A 21,916-nucleotide genomic window follows, 5' to 3' on the forward strand; every position below is an offset into this window, starting at 1 on the left:
TTGAAAAGACAGAGTAATATTGGTAGATAGGATTATTGCCTGTTATGACTATTAAATTAATATTTGTTAAATGGAACACAGGGTGCCAGATGGTGAGTCCCGGTTCAACAAAACACCACAAGAGAAATTTATTACTCACAGGTCCTGGAGGAAGTACACAGCACACCTCTAGGGGCTACAGGGGGAGGTCAAAGCAAGGTGCAGGCAGAGAGAGAGGCTGGACCTGGGACTTATGCCTTTATTGCTGCTGTGGGTGGAGGGCTTTGGGAAGTTCCCAGGCTAAGGCCAGATCGGTCAATTCAAACCAAAAAGAGCAGTTTTCTGTAAGCCTTGCCAGAATCTATCTAAAGGGCACACCAGGAGAAGGCCCTCAGAAAGAGAGGAAACTGTTGATCACAAAAGCTATTAGAGGTGTCATATCAGGAGTGTGTGTTTGCTTGTGACTCTGCAGGGTGCTATCTAGGGCATGAGTGTGCACGAGGGGATTAGTGTCAGTTTAAGGCCTCTGCAGCCCACCTGGCCAAACAAAATGGATGCCGAGGCAATAATACTATGGAGTAGCTTAACCAAATTCTCAACAGTGTTGTTTGAGGCTCACGGATTGACATAACACAGCCCACTCAGAGACACACAAAAACTACACACATGGTGTGTAATAGAAAACGTTTTAGAAAAACAGACCATGGACTCTGGGATTGAAAGGGAAAAAGCATCAGGAATTGGGCTCCAGTTCCTTGGTGGCTTTCATTTCTTCCTTCCATACTTCCCTTCATCCCTTTGACCTCTGCAATTGCCACAAAGTAAAAAAATGAAAATAAGGTGGGCAGAAGAGAGAGAGCATGGTCAGGGTGAGAAAGAGCTCTATTGAGACAGGCAAGTATGACTTGAAACAGCATTTTAGGGGTGTGGAAATACGGGCAACACTCTCAGGACATAATTGAGAATTCCTGAGCAGACAGCAAACTGGGAAAGGACCAGAATATGGAACTGCACCCATTCACCAAATAGAGTGAAACTGGAAGTGTATCTACACTGACATGATCAGATTTGCATGAGAAAAGTCATAGGCCTGGGTATGGAGAAAACAATTCAAGTAAACCTGGCTGGAGATAGGAAGGCTACTTAGGAAGTATTACTAGAATCAGGTAGGAAATGAAGGTCTGACCTGAAGTTGGAAGTTGTAGGGAGAGGATGGATTCAAGAGCTATTGAAGAAGTAGAACCCACAGGACTTGGTTCTTGATAAAGAAAGTGGAAGAATCAAGGATAACTCCAGGTGCATCATATGGCTGAGTGGATGATGACACCCTTCTGAAAAAGAGACCACAAAGGGAGCTGAGGTGGAGGAAGAAGATAAAGTATTTTGAGTCTGAGTTATCTGTGTAGATAATCAGGTGGTGATGGTGGCTGAAATGCCTGTGTGGACCTCAGGAAGAAGGCCATTATTGGAGACATGGATTTAGAAGTCATAAGGTAGCACTTGATGTCATGGCAATAGATCGGATCACTCAGGGATAATATGTATAATGAGAATAGAGAATGGTTATTGATCTCTCCTTAGTAAATATAACCAGCTTCTCTAAGCTCTTCCCATACTCAAAGATTCTGATTATTCTTATTTTGCCTTCAAGAAAGCCCAGTAATAACTATTGGATGCTTACTGGGCAAACCAGAGGTTCTGAGAGTAATGATCATGTTTTACTATTTTTACTATCCCCTGTTTTACTATTAGAAGGGGAACAAGCGTACCAATGCTAAATAAATTCAAAGTACAGACAAGCAGCAAATTAATCATTATATCATGAAACAACTCAATACCTCTTAAGTGTGAAAGGATTGGGTTAGCCCAGTGATGGGTATTAAGGAAGGCACATACTGCATGGAGCACTGGATGTTATATGAAAACAATGGATCATGGATCACCACATCAAAAACTAATGATGTATTGTATGGTGACTAACATAACATAATAAAATAAAATTTTAAAAAAAAGAAAGGATTGTAAGAAGGATGACAAATGGGTGTGATTAATCAGAAATTTATTTGGAATGGTCTGAAGATGCATCCAACTATTGCGTCACTATTTTTTGGCTTTGGTTTAAGAATTAGACTTGCAGTATTAAGAATAAAGGAAATGCCATAATTGCATCAATGTAAAGTAGAATGGATTTTTTTTGCATATTTCACTCAAATTTTAAACTGTTGCATCATGTTTAAAGACAATGCCTCAAATTCTTATAAATTTTTCATGTGAACTGTATTTTAACTACAGGCAACTAGTAAATTAACACTTGGAAGGCTGCTTCAAGTCCTGAGAGATTTTTTTTTTTTAATTGGCAAACCAGTTTTGTGCATGCTCACAAATATACTTCTTCATATTTCTTCTATTTTGTATCAATAAATATTCCTCTAGGGAAAAATTAACTGCAAATCAAAATGGTTTTGAAATCTTTAGTTTTGTAAATTTATTCATAAGTAATAAAAAAACTCTCTGATATCTGGAATGTCCATTATGTAGCAAAGTTATCTGCCCAGGTATTTCTCAATCAAATTGATTTTCTTCTGTTTTTTTTATGAAGTGTTCTGCCCACTAAATTCAAAATAGCTGTGAGAATAGTCCAAAGTCTGCTTTATTTTCCCCACATATGCCAGTATGCACGTACACCAGCAATTTGAAAGTGGTGTACATGTGTGTATCTGTTGCTGGAAATGAGTTAACACTGCAGCCAAGTTCATGTACACCAAAAAGGAATAAACTCCTAAGAAAATGCCTGAGTCTCTAGAATGTAATGCTCTGGAAGGTTTGTTATTGTGATTGCCTTTTAACAGAGTCTTGGAATTTTAGAACTGAAAATCAACAGTAAGGTAGCTATTAAATTGCCACCCGCTTGGAGGCAGAAGTTACACCCTGTTTATCATTGCATTTGCAGGGTCACACGGTGCCTGGCATACACTGGATTCTCAATAAATAATGGGTACCAACTGAATAAATAAGTGAATCCTGTCATTGTCCAGATATTAAAATTAGAAGCAAAGGGACCTGTTGAAAGTCACACGGCTAGTCAGTGGCAGCAGTAGAACATGAGCACATGACATGGTGATATCACAGCTGTCATGGATGTTCCTGGTTCCTTTCTACTCTGGGCACATAAGAAGGTTACGTTTCCCTGCCTCTTGAAGTAAGGCTTGGCCATGTGACTTGCTTCATCCAATGAACTATGAGAAAGGATACATGTCCCTCCAGGCAGAAGCTTAACAACTATGTGATTCTCTGTTTTCCCTCTCTTCACCTACCATAGTGACTATAGAAGCAAATGTTGATTTTAAGTTGCCAGCACATGGGCACAGAATTCTGAGCCACTACACAGAGGACTGGTGCTCTGGAGAGCCACCCAGACCCACTACACACTTCCCATGAAGAAGAAACAATCTTTTGTTTTGTTAAAAACTAAGGTTTTGGTGTGATTAACATAACATAATAAAATAAAAATATTAACAAAATTAAAGAAAAAAAAGAAACAACGCAACATGCCGAAACCCCCCCCCAAAAAAACCCAAATAACTAAGGTTTGGGTATTACAGCAGCATAACCTACTTATCTTGACTCATCCACCTACCAGAGTAGGTAAGCATGGCTCTATAGCCAGACTTCCTGGGTTTAAAATGTGGCTCTGCCACTTTCCAGTTCTGAAGCCTTTGGCTCTGAACTTCAGTTTCTTTATCAATATAATGGCTATAATATCTGTTCCTACCTCATAGAGCTGTCTGAGGATTGAATAAGTTAATACATAGTTCTCAGAACAGTGGCTGCCATTGTGACTTCTCAGTAAAGGTTAGCTAATATTCTGATTTCTGGCCAACATTTCTCTCTCTCTCTTTCTTTCAAGAATAACAAAAACACTGTTTAGATAACTAACTCTGGGTGGATTAAAGGCCTACATGTGATCAATGAAATCTTATAATTAGAAGAAAATATGAAAAGTCTTTATGACCTCAGGATAAGAATTTCTTAAGATATATAAGCAGAAATCATGAAAAAAATAAATATTTTTGACCACATAAATGTTTAAATTTCTGTATTGCAAAATGCACTATAACAAAGTTAAAAGATAAGCACAAGGTGTGAGAAGGTATTTGAAATATTTATAATTAACACAAAAATCTCCTAAATCAACAAGGAAGAGACAAACAACCCAAGACAAAGCTGGGCAAAGAATGCGAACAGAAAATTCACTGAACAGGAAACTCAAATGGCCTATAACATAAGAAAAGATGTGTAGTCACACTAAAAATCAGTGAAATAATTGATTTAAATATTTAAAAATGATATGCCTTTTTACATGACTGGCAAGGATAAAGAATTGTGACAATACAAGTCTTGGCAAGGGGCACCTGGGTGGCTCAGTTGGTTAAGCGACTGCCTTTGGCTCAGGTCATGATCCTGGAGTCCCAGGATCGAGTCCTGCATAGGGCTCCCTGCTGAGCAGGGAGTCTGCTTCTCCCTCTGACCCTACCCCCTCTCATGCTCTCTCTATTTCATTCTCTCTCTCAAATAAATAAATAAAATCTTTTTTAAAAAAAATACAAGTCTTGGCAAAGATGTGGAAAAGATGAGAATGTTCATATACTAAGATAAGAATATAAAAGTTTAACCTACTTAAAAAAGAAAAAAGTACTTAAGAAAAAATATATATAATCATTAATTAGATTCATAAATGACCACTAGCTGACAATTGAGGTGGGTGAGTAATTAGCTTTCCAGATTCTTAATTTCACTTAAAACTTATCAGAAAAATGCTTAAGCATTGTATCATAAATGCTTATTTTTTTATCACAAAGAGGTTTTGTATTACAACATACAAAAATCTCCTGTCCTAAACAAAGTTTAAGACAAATTTTTCTTTATAACCTTAAGAAGAGCAATCTGGCAATAGCTGCTGGTATGATAAATTCCTGTACCCTATTATCTTGCGATTCCATTTCTAGGTAAAATTCTCACATACCTGAACCAGGAGACAAGTACAGATGTCAACTGAATATTATTTGCACCAAAATATCAGGAGCAATGCAAATGTTCATCAGTAGAGAAACAAAGAAAATGTTGTGGTATAATCATGCTACACAGACAGTGAAAATGAATTAATTAGACCTATACGTAATAACATGGAGTCAGTCTTGAAAACAGGAGATTAAGTTTTAATAAGCAATTTGCAAAAGTATAACAAATAGTATGGTAACTTACATAAATTTTTATAACACTCTAAGCAGTATTATGAATGCTTATGGGTACATATACCTGGGGTAAATTTACAATACCATATTTGGAATCACACCAAAATTCCTGATAGTCTTGCCTCTGGATAACAAAGAAGTACGTAAAGGAGAGGGAAATGTTACTGGAAAGGGAATTAAGGAGATCTCAATTTCATCTGTAACTTTGTTTTTTAAAAAATCAGAAGCAGGGATGCCTGCATGGCACAGTCAGTTAAGCACCCCACTCTTGGTTTTGGCTCAGGTCATGATCTCAGAATGGTGAGATCGAGTCCCACATTGGGCTCAGCACTCAACATGGAGTCTGCTTGAGATTCTCTCTCCTTTTCCCTCTGCCTCTCATGCTTGTGCTCTCTCTCTAAAATAAATAAATAAATCTTTTAAAAAGCAAAAGCAAAATATCAGTATTTATTAATATGGCGAGGACATAGGTATTTGTTACATTATCCTTTGTATATGCTTTTCTTTCTTTTTAAAAAATTAATTAAACCTATAAGTAATATCTAAGAATAGAATGTTGATAGGTTCGACTATATAAAAATATAAAGCTTATAAAAAACAAAACCCGTCATGCCCACTAACTTAAAATGAAAATATGTGCAATAATTATGAAAGACAAAGCTTAATATCCTCAAAATACCATAAGTTCATGCTAATCAATGATCAATGGGCCAAGGACATAAGCAAATAACTCAAGGGAGACTCAGTTCAAAAAAAGTATTCTGCTTCATTAATAGTCAAAGATGTAACAGTTGAAATTAAAATAACATTAACATTACCCTTTTTAATCCATTTTTAAAAAGAATAATCAGTTCTGGCTACAGCAAGGGAGTTTAGACACATTCACACATTTTTAGTTGGAGTGTAAATTATTTCAACACTTCTAAAAAACAATTTAGCAATGCAGGTCAAGAGTCTTAAAAATGTTCATATCCTTTAACACAGTGATTCCATTTCTAGGAATCTATTCTAAAGAAATAATCTGAAATGTGTACAAAACTTAAGATATGCACACCAAAAAATATTGTGGAGTTATTTATAACTAGCCTAAATGCCTCAAGATGGGAGAATGAAAGTATACACATACATACTTTCCATCCATATGGAAGAATATTGAGAAAACATGCAAAATCATGTTTATAAGAAATGTTTCGTGACATGTGAAACAATACTATGTCAAATGTCACATTGCAAGATACAAAATTATTTATATAAAGAGGATTATTTGGAAGATTCCATTAAAGCAACCAAATGGAGATCTACTGAAATGTTAGCAATGGTTAGTTCTGGTTGATGGAATTAGCATTTTTGAAATTTTCTGTTGGAAGTATGGTTTCTTTTATAATCAAGGAATAACAGTTACAGAAGTACTACTTTTAGTTACATTGCTTTATGTAAGTAAATGTAAATGAGCAGTTTACTTAAAGAAAAATCCATTTTAAGTTCATCAATTTTCATTATAAAATAAAGATTTTAGAAAAAAGGCAGAAAAATCCATTAATTTACTTAGGAAATGAGGAGGATGGACTCTGGGAGCAACTAGAGATACCATTAATAATTTCATTCCAGTGCATGTGTTGCCCAGCCCTTCAGAGGGAGTGGCGCTCTGATTATCAGAGTAACAGACAGTTGACAAAGTTGATCCAGGATTGCTAAAGGACTGGAATTTGAGAGAGAAATCTCCTTTATTGACACACATGTTCCAGTTCCCAAAGCATGGAGAAATTCCATATGCCATAGAAATGAAGTCTCAAAACTGCCCATTATGGAAACAACAAAAAAAAAAATTAAATTTACTGCTGAAATAAAATGTATCCCATCTGGCTAACATTTGGAGATTTGTTTTCAGTCCTCATTGCTACAAACACACTTGACAGTTCCCAGGGTAATTGGCTGTAGTGTCAAAGCATAAATAAAACTGAAGCACCAATTCTGGGTATAACAAAAAGGAGACCTTCTGATGCTCCCTGAGACTTAGATTTAAAGTACTGAGTTGCAGTGCTACTATGGTGCTCCAGGAAATAAATGTATAAGTAAGGAATGGGCTATTATATATAAAAGCTGTAACTATCCACATTCTTTTTTTAAAAAAAATTATTTTATTTTATTATGTTATGTTAGTCACCATACAGTACATCATTAGTTTTTTTATTTTTATTTTTTTATTTTATTATGTTATGTTAATCACCATACATTACATCATTAGTTTTTGATGTAGTGTTCCATGATTCATTGTTTCATATAACACCCAGGGAAATTCAAATCAAAACCACATTGAGATAACACCTTACACCAGTTAGAATGGCAAAAATTGACAAGGCAAGAAACAACAAATGTTGGAGAGGTTGTGGAGAAAGGGGAACCTTCTTACATTGTTGGTGGGAAAGGAAGTTGGTACACCACTTTGGAAAACTATCCACATTCTTAAGAGAAATTTAAGTCTACATGTGTGATGTATGTGACAAGTGATGTAGGTCAGCCTCCAGGGAGAGCAGGGTGAATCACGGTGTTGGAGAGAGAATAGTTTTGTTGAGCCCTCCCTTTCAGAGCAAGCTAGGTGAGAATGGGGTAAATGGGAATCGGTTTGTTGATTTCAAAAGCCTAGATTAGGGTGGGAACTTTCAGGCTGCAAGCTGAGAACCAGGAAAATCTGATTGGCACTATCAAAGAAGCAAAGGTGAGGTCAAGAGATAAAAAGAAGGTCTGAATAAAATCTAGTGATTAAGAGAGAAACTCCATGAGAATATCATTCATAGTAGGAAGCTGAAGGCAAAGGGGTTGAGAGGGCAGATTGAGGGTGGAATGTAGATGCAAATGTCTGGGACAACCCTGGCTCAGAGAGAGAGCTGGCTGGGAGAAGGGTAGACATTAAAATAGAGTCTGGGCTTTTAAATGAAAGAGGGACAGGTCTTCATGTAAGGAGGATGACATGAGGAAACATGGAGGAAACAACAACAAAAAATCACAGTGAAGTCCCGATGAATGGAACTGTAAGTTCATTCATTAAGTTACAAATACTTTTTGCGAATGCCTGCTTTATGCCAAGCTCTGTGCAGAGACCAAACATAAATAATCATGCTCTGCCCCAAGGAGACAAGCAATCTGCAAGTAAAGAAATGCACAATGCCACACTGAAAGATACTGTAAAAAAATAAAATGCCTAGAGGAAGAGATGAAGAACAGCAGTGTTTGTTGGGTGGTCAGGACCTTCTCTGACCTGGTGTCAGATAAGTTTTCCTAGCAAAGAGAATAATTTGCACAAAGGTCTTGAGACCATATAACAAAAACAAAAATAACAGATAAATTAAAAAAAAAAAAAAGGAAGACTGAGAAGAGAAAGACAAAACTTTGGTGCATTAGAGCATTCTCCTCCAAATTTAAATCACACATCCCATCAGAAAAAAAATTTGAACAAGCACCGCCCATGTTTATATTTATTTACTTATAAATAATATGTATTATTACACTCATCATTTTTATTATAAAAATATTCAAAAATAAAAACCTTAAAGGATGGGATGAAAAGTAAACAAAAAGTGAGAGTTCTAATATTTTCTTCCTCCTACAACACTGGGCACGCCCACCCCAGGAATGAACTCTCTCCCCTTCCACATTGTTCCAAGAAGTAGAAGAATCAGGATGGAGCCCAGTGAACCAAAGGGAGAGTTGGTCTGGGGTAATTTACCTCTGCTTTGTAAGCCATGGCAAGGAACTTAGATTTTCTTGCAGTCTATGGGAGGTCACTGAAGAGTTTTGAGCAGCAGACATTATTACCCAGCCTATTTTGAAATGATCGCTCAGTACACTATGTGGAGGCTAGATTAGAAAGGGGCAAAAGTGGAATCGGAAAGACCATGAAGACTATTGCTCACCCAGATGAGAGAAGAAGATAGTTTGAGTTGGAATAGTCCTGGTAGGGATAGAAATGAATGACACATTCAATGTAAATTTTGGAGGTAAAAGGGACATAGCAAGCTAATGGGAGAGTGTAAGGGTGAGGGAGACTTTTGAATACCTTAAATTTTAAAATGTCTGTGAGATGTCCCAGTGTAATTGTCTAGTAGGCAAATTTGTGGTTTAGGCCACAGATGAGGCCACTCTTGGCACAGAGGTGGCAAAAACCATGGGAAGATTAAAGCAATCTGAGAAGACAGTCTAGAATGTCAAAGGACCTAGTATAGGATTGAGTCCGGAGAGCAGCCAGAAGACAAAAGGAACCCAGAAAGTATAGAGATCACACATCTCAAGAGAGTCCAAGAAAGAGAGAGAATGGAAGTGGATGGGATCTGGCAGCCAGGTCAAGGCAGCAAAGTACAGAAAAGTGCCCATCCAATTGGGCAACTTGGAAAAGGCAGTTTTAGTGGTGTTTTAAAGGTGAGGTTCAGAATGGAGTAGGTGAGGAAATGAGGAGAGAATGAGGAAGGAGACAGCATCTGTAGAGAGCTGTTGCAGAGGTTGGTGCTGAATGGGTTCGTCATGGAGGAAGTATGGAGATGCTTTAGAATGGGAGCCCCCAGCGCATGTTTTCAAGTGTTGGGATGACACAACAGAGAGGGTGAGGATGGTGAACAGATGAGAAAAAGCGATTGCACACAGACCCAGACCAAGAAGTAGAGTTGGTGGGGGGAAAGATGAATGAGTTCTGTTTCATGGCTTTTCATCTTTTTCAGTGAAGTAAGAGGTGAGGCCATCAGCTGAAAGTGTGATGGGGTGGGGGGAGGGATAGAATGTAGGAGGTTTGAGGAAAGAAAGTCTAAAATGAAATTCTTAGACAAAGGAACTATGTACTTACTAGAGAAATATAGCAGGACTGTCAGGCAATGAGAAACATCCATTTGGGATCCGAGATAACAGACTTAAAGCGAAAATATGATTTCTCCAGTAGTGATCAGCTGTTTAGGTGTTATAATGGAATTCATCCAAGCCTGAGCTTTTGTCTTTTGGTTGGGTGGTAATTAAATTGTGGAATATTTCAAGGTAGGGGAGATCTGTGTTTGAGAAGGTAGAGGGTCAAGGTGCAGACCAAAAGAAAAGACTTGAAAGACCAAAAGAAAACAAGGAAACCTAATTTGAGAAACAGAAAGATAGTCTTTAGAGCCCAGGAAGAAAAAGTTATTTTCTGAATGAAGAAGAGGATGGATTTGTGTTGAGCCTCTCTTCACAAGAACCCTCAGCTGCTCTTCTCAGCCCCAACCCATGCTCTACTACTCACCTTGGAAACAAGGACACAAGCTCATTCATCATGCTGCTGACCAAGGCTAAAGCAGACAGCCGGTGGCCACCAGGCAAGATGAGGCTGGCCGTGACTGTGGCTGAGGGTGTACCCTGCTGTGCGTGTGAGATTTGTGATGCTACGGAGCACCAGAGAGTGTTAGCTTCAGCACAAGATGAACTTTTATCATAGATATGTGCTATCAGTGGACCTGCACTCCCCCACATTATAGTTCATCAGGGACTAATGTGATTAACATAAGAGGACAGGCTCCGAGGTGAAAAGAGTCCTTGAGAACAGACACATCCTCTGGAGACTTGTACAAGCAGGACTCTTATTGATGCCGTAGGACCAGAGTTTAGAAGTCCAGCCAGATTCTCAACTTTGCCTCCCTAAATACTGTCTCTACCTTCATTCAGATTCTTTTTTTCCCCTTAACAGCTATACGTTTTAACAATCTGGAGGACCCCTCATTTAAACAATTCCATACACACAACTCATACTAAGTGATTGCATATGACTTTACAAACACAATGAACCTAAGTGACTATTTGATTCACTGTTTAAAAACTAGAAAATTGTTATCCTTACACTTGGCTAATTAATACACACTATTAGTATCTCCCTAACAACCAGCCACACATATTATACTTATGTTGTACATAAACTTTTTTTAAAGAAATTAAAATTGGCAGAAGAAATATTTTCTCGGCTTAGTTTAAAACCAGGTTGATCACGTGTATTATATTTCCTTCGTTTTTCACAAGCCAGACTGTCCTATAATGAAGCATGTCAATTTTACTACTGTAGTGAACATTCCTTCACAGTCAGCCAGGTGTTCTGCATCAGTCAAGGAAATTAAAAAAAAAAAAAAAACTTTAGAAAATAGTTAACAAAATAACTCTATTCCTGGGGGAACAGAGGTACATAGCTCCTCCGAAATGTCTATTCCAATCCAATAGTGGTTTGGGTTCTTTTCTGAAATGATCAGTGCATGAGTAAAATAGTATACTTTTTCCCCTCAGTGCTATAAGGGATATTGTGTGAATGCCTACAAACCCTGGACACTAAACTATTAGAATAAATAGCACTTTATTTCTTTTTTTTTAAAGATTTTATTTTTATTTATTTATGAGAGAGAGAGAGCACAAGAAGGGGAGCAGCAGGCAGAGGGAGAAGCAGGCTCCCCACTGATCAGGGAGCCGGATTCGGGGCTCGATCCCAGGACTCCAGGATCATGACCTGAGGCAAAGGCAGATGCTTAACCAACTGAGCCACCCAGACGCCCCTAAATAGCACTTTATTTCAAGAAAGGTGGAAGTGTGGTAGTTAGAAGCTCAGGCTCTGGGTTTGAATGCTGACCAGCACTATTGGTTCTTTGATTTAAGTCCTCCGTGCTTCCTCTTCCTTGCCTGTGAAGTGCAGGATACACTTCACAAGGATGTTGGGAGATGTAGAACACATAATACATGTAAAATCCTTGGACCAGCAATTGGCACACCGTTAAGAGCTCAATCAGTGGTAACTAGTATCATTTTATTGTACTTCCTCTGCAAGACCCCTTCAACAAAGTGAATGACAAAGGTGTCATCTTTTGAGAATGAGATCGATTTTCACAATAGCCAAAAAAACTTATGTAGGCCAAGGTCTATTATAAAAGGAGACGACTCAAACTGAATCATAGTTAAAAGCCAGCTTTCACTAAAGTAATGAAACTTTTTCGTATGTGGCTCATGAATATACTCTACAAGACAGTTCTGGGAGAGACTTCTAAAAATGTTTTGAGCAGAGATTGTGTCACTAAAGTGTGAGTTGTCATCCAAGTTTAACACTCATTTCAAATATAGATTCTGGTTTTTTTAATCTAAAAAATCATAGCAATTTAGACATTTCAATACTAGACATATCAAGAAAGAGCACAGTCAGTGGCACTATTTGCTTTTTTTAAAGATCCTGTATGTTGTATGTAGATTAGCAAACTTTTGATTCTGGGGACACATTACCAAATTACTCTCTTTCCTTTAGGGATTATGGAGTAAACTTTATTTTTTTTTAATTCAGTATACAAACATTTCCTAAAGTCTACTTATTTTCAATACATTATTGCATTGTTCTACTATCTTCATTACAATTTGGGGTTCCTATTGAAGACCATTCTGAGAGGAAGGGGCCTTTTTAAAAAAATCTTTTGCTAAATACGGTCAACAGAATCATCTGATGCCTCATTCCAAGGTCTGATAATTCCTTCTGTAGTCTCCCTTGTAACCAACTCAAATTGTTCATGCTGAGTGTAAGCCCCTTTCTTCATGATCTTTTACCAGAGTTGATGAGAAGCATTAGAACACCAGGCTCTAGGGCTGCAGAGTAGTTCCCAGACCTTAGCACATGCAAGAGTCCCAGGAGACCTTGTTTAAATGCACATTCCTGGGACCTCTGTGGATTTTGCAAATGGTAATCTTGGGGGTGGGCCTGTGACTCTGACACAAGGATCCAGGTGACGGTGAGGCAGGAGGTCCCACTGAGTACTCTTATGGAAATACTGAAAGAGAGGCAAAGGCAACTGGAATCCACTTGATTTGACTTGAGTCACATCTCTACCACCAACATGTTCTGGGAATCTAGGCAAGTTGGTTAATCTCACTGAAACTTAACTTCTTCATCTGTAAACTAGGAACAGATCCACCTGCCTGACAGTGTTGCTAGGAAGGCAGTACAAGCTGATTCATTTCATTAAACACCAGGAAGAGCTGCTGGTGCAGTGAGTGCCCCATAAACAGCAACTATAAAACCATTGCTTCATAAACTTTGAGGCTGTGGTGAAATCACCTGTTTGGTTTTCTCTTTTTGAGATTTGTAACAATTTAGTTATCTTTATGGCCCTGCTCTGAATTTTTTCCATTTTCACCTACTTCGTAAGAACTGAATGCTGTGGCCTGTGTCTGATCAGGGCCCAGGCACCTCATTAAAGGCCTATATTTGTGTCTAATCATTCCCTAAATGGGCACATCTTGTTGCACCCTTTAATTTCAGCATCTTGTTAGCGTGTTCCATTTGCCCACCTTGTTATTTCCCATCCCCTCAACAATGTCCCTTTTTTTTTTGCTCTTCCTTTCAGTGCTCACATCTTCTTATGCCCATTTCTTTATTCATGGTAGTAAATCCTTCCTTTTATGCTTGTCATGATTCCTTCCTTTCTGTATAGCTCATTACATCCCTCCATCTGTGAACCTCATTATGCCATCCCATTTTTATCTCGTTACATCCTCATCGTGCACATATTATTAGCTCCTCCATTCATGCGCAGCACTGCATTCTTTCTCTCTGCTTCTTATCATGACCTGCCCTTTCCACCCTTCCCATTTAATGCTTCCATTTATAAATCACATTACATTCCCCCCAAACGCTTTTATCATTACAGCCATCCATTTATGCATCTCATTACACTATTGCCCATGCACATCTCTATGTGCATTTCTATTTGTACATCTCATTACGGCCCCATCAAACATGCACATGGCATTACTCCCCTTTCAAGTGTTCACGTTGCATTACATCCTTCTGTGTTTGCATCTTATTACATCCAATATTCCGAGGTTTGACAACAAACAAAGATAAGTATGTTACTTGCTTTTAGAAAACAAAATCTGTTTCTCAGGCATCTAACATCAATGTTTCTTAAACAAGTCTTTCATTTTGGAAAGATTTACATATTTATCTAGCTAAGAGACCAAAAACCCTATATTTCATGTGCAAAAAAACTTACCTCGTTTTATTCAACTCGTCATCGTTATTACTACTTTGTATTACTTCTCTACAATGTATAAAGTGGTGCGATTATCCATGAATTTATTTGCAGTGGCAAGTCTCTGCAGGAGACGGCTTAGGAATCACAGTCATTTTACAGATTGAGAAGTGCATTGAAAGCACCAAGAACTTAAGTTATTTCCCAAGAACTGCTAGTGAATGGCAGTGGCAGGGCTCAAACTCTCATCTTCTGGTCCCAAAACCTACTTTCTTTCTGCCATATCACTCTCCAGCAAAGCAAAACAAAACAAAAAACACCCTTATTTCTAAGTATCACTTGCATCATTTAAGCCATTCCATAACACTTCCCTAGGACAGAAGTTGGGGTTAGCATGCTTTATGTTTGCTTTGTTTTGTTAACAAAACAATGTAATATCAACACTTTGAAATCACTTTGCATTTCCTGTTTATCTCTTTATCTCTGAGTTGGAAGAGCTAGATTAAAAGAAACTTTAATGTGGAGCCTCTCCCCCAACAATAATAAATGCACATAGAATAAAATGCAAAAATCAGGAGAAAGAGATGGTCCTTTACTGATCTTCACCACCAAGGCCAGCCTCACAGAGGCAAAATAATAGGGACTTCCCTATAAGGGAATTGAGGGGTACCAAGGAAGCCCCCCCGCCATACACAGAACCTTTCTTCCTTACAGACCCTAACCCTGGCCAGTCTCTGCTTCATTGAACTGTGTCCTCTGCCTCACTTTTATTTTTTATTAAACTATGAAATAGCTCATAGATTCAGAAAAGTGCCGAAAGATGATGCCCATTGCCACCACAAGATAGAAGAGATGTTTACATTGCTTCCATGTTTACTTCAAATATCCCCCTTGACAAAAAGAAAGAAACTGTTGCAAATAGTCTCTTGAGGTTGGTGTGTATTATTTCCATGGATATTTTGGTACTGTTGTTTTAAACTTTTATATATGTGTTATCATATTGCACATATCTTTTGCAGTATCCTTTCTCTGTTTACCATTAGGTTTTAAAAATATATCTGTTCACACATGTGGAGCTAGCTCATTCATTTTAGTATCTATAAGGTTTTCCATTATGTAAGTAGGCCAGAGTTTACTTTATCCATTTCTCTATGAGGGATAATTCAACATCACATCTACCTTGATCTCTTATTACTTCATCAGTGCTTAATGCTATGCTCTGCCCTTTAAATAACTAAGTGGAGACATTTGAAATTCCCACATCATGGAAAGCAATGCCTTCTCCATACATCCATGGCAGAGTCAGTTATAACCTCTTTGTAACCGCTCCAAGTAGTCAACACACCAACAAAATGATAGTTCTTAAATAAAACTAGACCCTGGCCAAATTTTGATATGTGCTAGTGTACTAAAATAATTGTACCTAAAAAGGGTGGTCTGATTCCCAGAACCTGGAATGCTTCTTATGATAGCAAAAGGCAGTAAAAATGAAGAAAAATGCAATGTTTGCCACAGAAATGTGGTTGATTTTCCCCCTGGTTTAAGAGGCAATGGTTTATGGTTTAGTCACAGGAGCCTACTGCTAGTCCCCGATGCAATCAGACCAATATGACTGTGGTCACCCAAAAGCATGGCCTAGTTCAGATATAAGAAAAGACTGTTAGATAGTAATCCTTCCAGAAGTTTCAGAGCCCAGAAAGGCCTTCCATTGTGATGCAGGAAAGGAATTCTTCATACTTTGCTGGTGGGAATGTAAATTAGATCATTGAGGAAAGCAATTTAATAGAACTTAGTGAAGTTAGGGATATGAATAATGTTAAATTTTTAATGTCTCATGCAGAGCAGATGACTTACAGCAAATAACCTCACCAACTCCCCTTTGCCTCAGTTATTAACCCTGGGACACACAATGAGAGCCCGGTGTCATCCTACACATACTAGGGTCTGTACTGTAGGTAAAAGAACCCTGAGAATATGGATCTGGATATTTATATAGGGGAGGGCCAGCACCCCCACTCATCTGAGAGAAGGGGAGAAAAAATTTTGTTCGTTGGGAAGGATTCTTGGTTCTTCTATCTTGTGAGATATAAATAAGTCTCTTCAAAGGGAGAATATGACGAGTGTCTCCAGCTTGACAGCTTAAAGATGTCTCTAAATCCTGGGTCTCATCCCCACCTTGAGCTGTAAACACATACTTCTGGGAAGATAAATCTCTCGAGATGGTTTCTTACTTTCTAATTAGTCATAAATTAACTTCTCATGCTTATTCTTTTAGCCCAAGTCCAAGTTTTAGTAAAATTTGTTCAGAAAGCCTATGCAGAAACATAAAAAAATCTTTTCTCTACAGTCTTAAACATACCCTATGATCCAGCAATTCCACTTCTGAATGATTATCCTAGAAAAATTCTTACTCACATCACAAGGAGCTATGTATGAGGATATTCATTGTTGCATGATTTACGTAGGTGCAAAGATGGGGGCTGGGGGGACGGTTAAGTAAAATGTGGGGGTGGCGGATGTGCACTATGAAATCACTCTATAGCAGTGATGGCAACAAACTAAGTACACATACGATGCCATGTGCAAAGCTTAAGAGACACAAGCGAGAAATAGAATGTGGTCCATGACAGAAAATCATTTATGAAAATGAAAAATACACTAAACATTGCTCCATATTTTTCAAGAATCCAGACATGTTCAAAGAAATAGAGCAAACCGAAAAGAATGAGAACTTACGTAAAGGGGGGGTGGGAGGAGCATCTGGGAATGAGAGTGTTATCAGGGATAACCGGGGAAAAATAAGAGAAGGACCTTGCCCCCAACCCCCAACCAAAGAACCTACGTGGCTGAAGAGTATGGTTATCTCACTAATTGATTTCCAGAGGAGAAAAAGAAAGCCCCTTCACTGAGCGTGTTCCCTATCAGCAACCAATGTGGTCTAGTACCATGTGGTAGCACAGTAGTACCCCACCCTGCTTTATACTGGGGGATACGTTCCAAGACCCCCAGTGGATGCCCTAAACCATGGAGAGTACTGAACCCAATATAGACTAGGCTTTTTTCCTATACACACACACCTATGATAAGGGTTAATTTATAAATTAGTCATAGAAAGAGATTAACAATAATAACTAATCATGAAATAGAATAATATAATGATGTACTATAATAAAACTTATATGATTGAGGTCTCTCAGAATATCTTATCAAACTGGACTCACCATTCTTCTTGTGATGATGTGAAGTCATAAAGGGCCTTGTGATGATATGAAGTCATAAAGGGCCTAGTGATGAGATGAAGTGAAGTGAAGGACGCGCACAGTGTGATGGAATAGCATTGGGCTACAACTGACCCTCTGATGATGCATCAGGAGGAGGATCATCTGTTTCCAGACTGGGGTTGACAGTGGGGAACTGAAGTTGTGCAGAGTGGAACCACAGATAAGGGGGGACTACTGGACATTGTGGTGTGAGATGCTCAGTACACAGTTGTCATATGCAGGTGGCAACCATCAGTTAGGGGGAAAAAAAAAACACTGCAATTCTTTGCTTTCCAATATGAAAGGAGATCCCAGGTGAATGCTGGCTGTCATGCCAACAGTTCCAGTGATTACAATTTACTGCTGCCACCACTGTAGAAATGTCAAATTTTCTTGAGATTTTTGAACACTGGTAATCTTTTGCCTTTGCTTTCACTCTGATTAAAAATATTTGCTGGCTTTAATGGGCTCAATTTTAGAAGAAATTTGATTCCTAAAGAAAGTCATTATGGGTTTATCAAACATTTATAAAGCTTCACCCAATTTTCCACCTTTAGTTTCCACTCCACCGATACATTTACATTAGCTTTTGCAAAAACCTCTTTATTTAAACACTTGTAACATTTATTGCCAACATTTTATAATCACATTATTTTTTCATGATCCTTAGGCAAGGGGGAAAACTTGACTTTTTGAATCAATTTAAATATTCTATCATATTTGTTGGTTCTTACATGACAGAGTTCTTCAGAACCTCTCTGTGAAATGAATCAGACATGTTTTCTTCCAGCCACTTGGAGCCAGACTCATGGTTAGAACCACCACGACTTGCCAAGAAGCGATTCAGTTCTTCCCAACACGTGGGTACTCAAAGGATAGGAAAAAAGTCAAGTTTATTTTGTGATCTATAGTAATAGTTAGAAGCTGGCCACACTGACCTCCAACTCTTGTGTACCTAGAGTTCCCTTATTAATCTGGGATAGAAAAAGGAGAAACAATGGAACAGCTCGTGCGTGACATCCACACTGAACACTGGATCACACTGTGTGTTCCTCTGGGGCAGCACCCTCACTGCCTCTGCTCAGAGTCTGTCTCCCACCTGTTGCCCACCCTTTCCCCACACATCCCAGCCTTCTGCCAACTTTCAAATAAGCCCCAACAATTTCAATTTTCACGCCTCTTCTCTTCCTTCCAAGTTGCACAATTTGGAATAATAATGTCTCTGATCTTCAAGAATGGAATTTTTGCTCTTGCAACCAGATTGTATATTCTGTCATTTGAAACCAAACTGTTGTGGGGAAGTATGAACATATGCACATGAGGATTGAAAAATCCCTCAAATACCAATTAATGGAAACAAATCCATCATCCTCATCTGTTTCCAAGGATGTAGGATTAATTGCCAGTCATTGCACATCAGAATAACCTGGGAATTTGTTTAGAAATGCAGATTCCCAGGCACAAACAGACCTATTGGGTTAGGCTTCCAGGGATGGAACCTGTATTTGATGTTTGTAACAAGTTTCCCTGGGATCCCGGCTGCTGACACCTCCTGAGAACTGGTGATTTGGAAAAGCTAAGAACAAGCAGTCAACATGCTGTTATTGAAGGATTTAGACAAGCATTCTTCAATTACTAACATTTTATTCTAGAAACTTGTTTTATAAAATTAAATAAAATGAATTCCTATAATACACATAGAAATATAGGTGTATTTTTTAAAAATAAAAATGTTCTGAAAGGGCTTAGCGGGCATAATTGACGTGAAAATTAAAAATCTAAATGCTAGGGTGCCTAGGTGACTCAGTCAGTTAAGCATCCAATTCTTGATTTCAGCTCAAGTCTTAATCTCGGGGTGGTGGTGAGTTCAAACCCCGCACTGGGCTCCACTCTGGGCATGGAGCCTACTTTAAAAAAACAAAAACAAAAAAACTAAATGCTACTGTTGATATAAATTACAGATAAAATCTGTGTGTCTCAATTAGCAAAAATTTAAAAAGATTCATTGAACATCTCTTATGGGCAAAGTGCTATACTTAGTATTTTCAGAAGCTACAAAATAACAAATAAATTAGTCTTCTTGCCGAAGGGCTTTAATCCAGTTGAGAGCCAAAAGAGTCACACCAGAAGAAGATTAATAACTACCACAACTAAACACAAATAAAGATGTATTCCAGCTTTCCTCTGTGAGGAATACTATGGACCCAGTGCATTACTGTCTCACATCCTGGAATAAAGATGATGTCTCCTTCCTCTATTTATCCTTGGTTCCTGACACTAGGTGCTATAAATACTAATTGCTATAAGTTAAGTTCAGTAGTAATATTTTTCAGAAGTTGAAACAAATTTAAAAAATTAAATTATAGCATAAATATTCTTTAGAGTTTCTTTCGCTAGTTTTTTCAGCTTACAGTATGTTTCTTGCAAGATACTATGCTTGCACAATGTAGGACAATATAAATAATATAGAGATAAATTGTATAAGGATGCCCCATTAATTTTTTTTCCTTCAATAAGTTTATTGCACACCCTGGACTCCATATAGTTAGAATTTGTGTACAAAAAATAACCATAAAGACATAAAGCCCTCTTATTATGTGAAAATATTGGAGATCATTAAAAAAGAAAAAAACCTCTTGTTTACATTTCTTAAAACACACTTGAAGTATGTGCCTAGAGTTGATCCTATTAACCATAGGCACAGAGAGCATATGAGGCAATCCTATGTTTTGTATCTGTGCAAAAATAGCTTTAAACAGAATTTAAATGTACCAGAACCCAAAGTTCTTCCAGATGTATGCTTTCACTGATTTCTCGAAAATTGCTTCCCCGTACCCTTTCACAGTACACTGACCACTTTATAAGATCCAGAGGCCACTTTGCACTTTTACGGAATCCATAGCATTTACTCATGCTGTCACTGTCATCAAAATAATGTTGTAAATATCCTCTCATCTTTCCATGCTATCTGGCTTATTTTTCCCCTAAGAGGCTTGGCAAGAGACTTTTTATATAGTTCTACAAATTCCTACTCCCATTAATGATTAAAAAAAAAAAAAAACAAGACAAAACTGGAGAAACATTCATTTAATCAGCTGTTTAAAAACATCATTTTTCCTCCAGGGGCTTCTATCCCTTTTGAGTTAGATGGTGTTTATCAGGAAAATCTTTCTTAGTATATCTTTACTATGATTATATATCTTTCTCTTTATCTTCTTCTGGTTTTATTGAGACCTGATTTGGAGTGTTCTCAGAAGAATGTGACCCCTCTAAGTAGACTCATCATTTTCATTGAGAATTGGCCAACAGGATATCTGTCACCTTCCCTTCTTCATGGCACAATGTTGGTATTGATTCTTAATGCTTCATAACAAAGTACCAAAACCTAGCAGCTTAAAACAACATCTATTTGTTATCTCAAATTTTCCTTGGGTCAGGAGTCTGCTTGTGGCTTAGCCAGGTCTTCTGCTCAAGGTCTCCCAAGGCTGCAAAATCAAGATATCAGTTGGGCTGTGGTCTCATTTGGAGGTTTGAATGGGAAGGGTCTGCTTCCAAAAGTGCTTAGGTTGTTGGCAGATATCATTTATTTGGGGTGGTAGGACTAAAGACCTGGAATTCGTACTGGCTATTGGCTGTCCTAGAGGCCACCCACAATTACTTGCCATGTGTAACTCTCCATAGGTATTTCAAAACATGGCAGCTTGCTTCTTCAAGGCCAGCAGGAGAGTCTCCCTATGCATCTGCTAACAAGATAGGTCTGTGTGTGTGTGTGTGTGTGTGTGGTGTGTGTACATAATAACATAAACATGGGATTGATATCTTGCCATCTTTGCCATTTTCTCAGAAGGAAGTCATAGGTCTCTCCCGCACTTAAGGAAAAGGGATTAGATGAGGGGATGAACACCAGGAGATGGGAATTATTGGGAGGGGGTCAAACTAGGGTCTGTCTACCATAATTCCATTGAACTAAAATATTCAGAGAGGGACGGTACTTAGATATGCATGCTTTTTATTATTCTTCTGGAGTCTAGTTGTTTTAAAAGAAGCATGTAATTCTCTAAACAAATCAACTTTAGTTCTCTTGTATTAAAAAAATAAAAAAAGCCATATAAGCAATCTTGGGCAAGGCCTAGGAAGCTATAGGACCCAGAAGGGTAAAGAAGATAAGGAGGAGAGGGAAATAATGACTCAAGTACAGTCAGGAAACCAAAATTCCAAAAATTTAGGTATCACGAGTTGGTGGGGTTTTTTGGCTTATTTTGTGATTGATTTTGCTTTGATTTTCCAACAATATTTGGAGATATGTGTGTTTCATCTGTCTGTATTCAAAGTTGGCTGTTATTGCTGATTTCAACAGTTCATAGAATTACCATCCTTCTTCTTCAGTCAATTCCCTTTGCACAACACCTAAATCCTCAGAAGAAGTAAGCCT

The 21,916-nt window shown here is 38.0% G+C and overlaps 1 protein-coding gene across 1 annotated transcript in view; it reads left to right on the forward strand.

Moving 5' to 3' along the window:
- The window catches only part of VEPH1 (ventricular zone expressed PH domain containing 1), a 221,148-nt gene that overhangs the window by 178,014 nt on the left and 21,218 nt on the right, over positions 1-21,916 (forward strand). The gene's annotated exons all lie outside the window — the stretch shown is intronic.

This window comes from Eumetopias jubatus, unplaced genomic scaffold (assembly GCF_037043125.1).
Source record: "Eumetopias jubatus isolate StellerSeaLion01/CBP00866 unplaced genomic scaffold, mEumJub1_p1.0 scaffold_1, whole genome shotgun sequence".
NCBI lineage: Eukaryota > Metazoa > Chordata > Mammalia > Carnivora > Otariidae > Eumetopias > Eumetopias jubatus.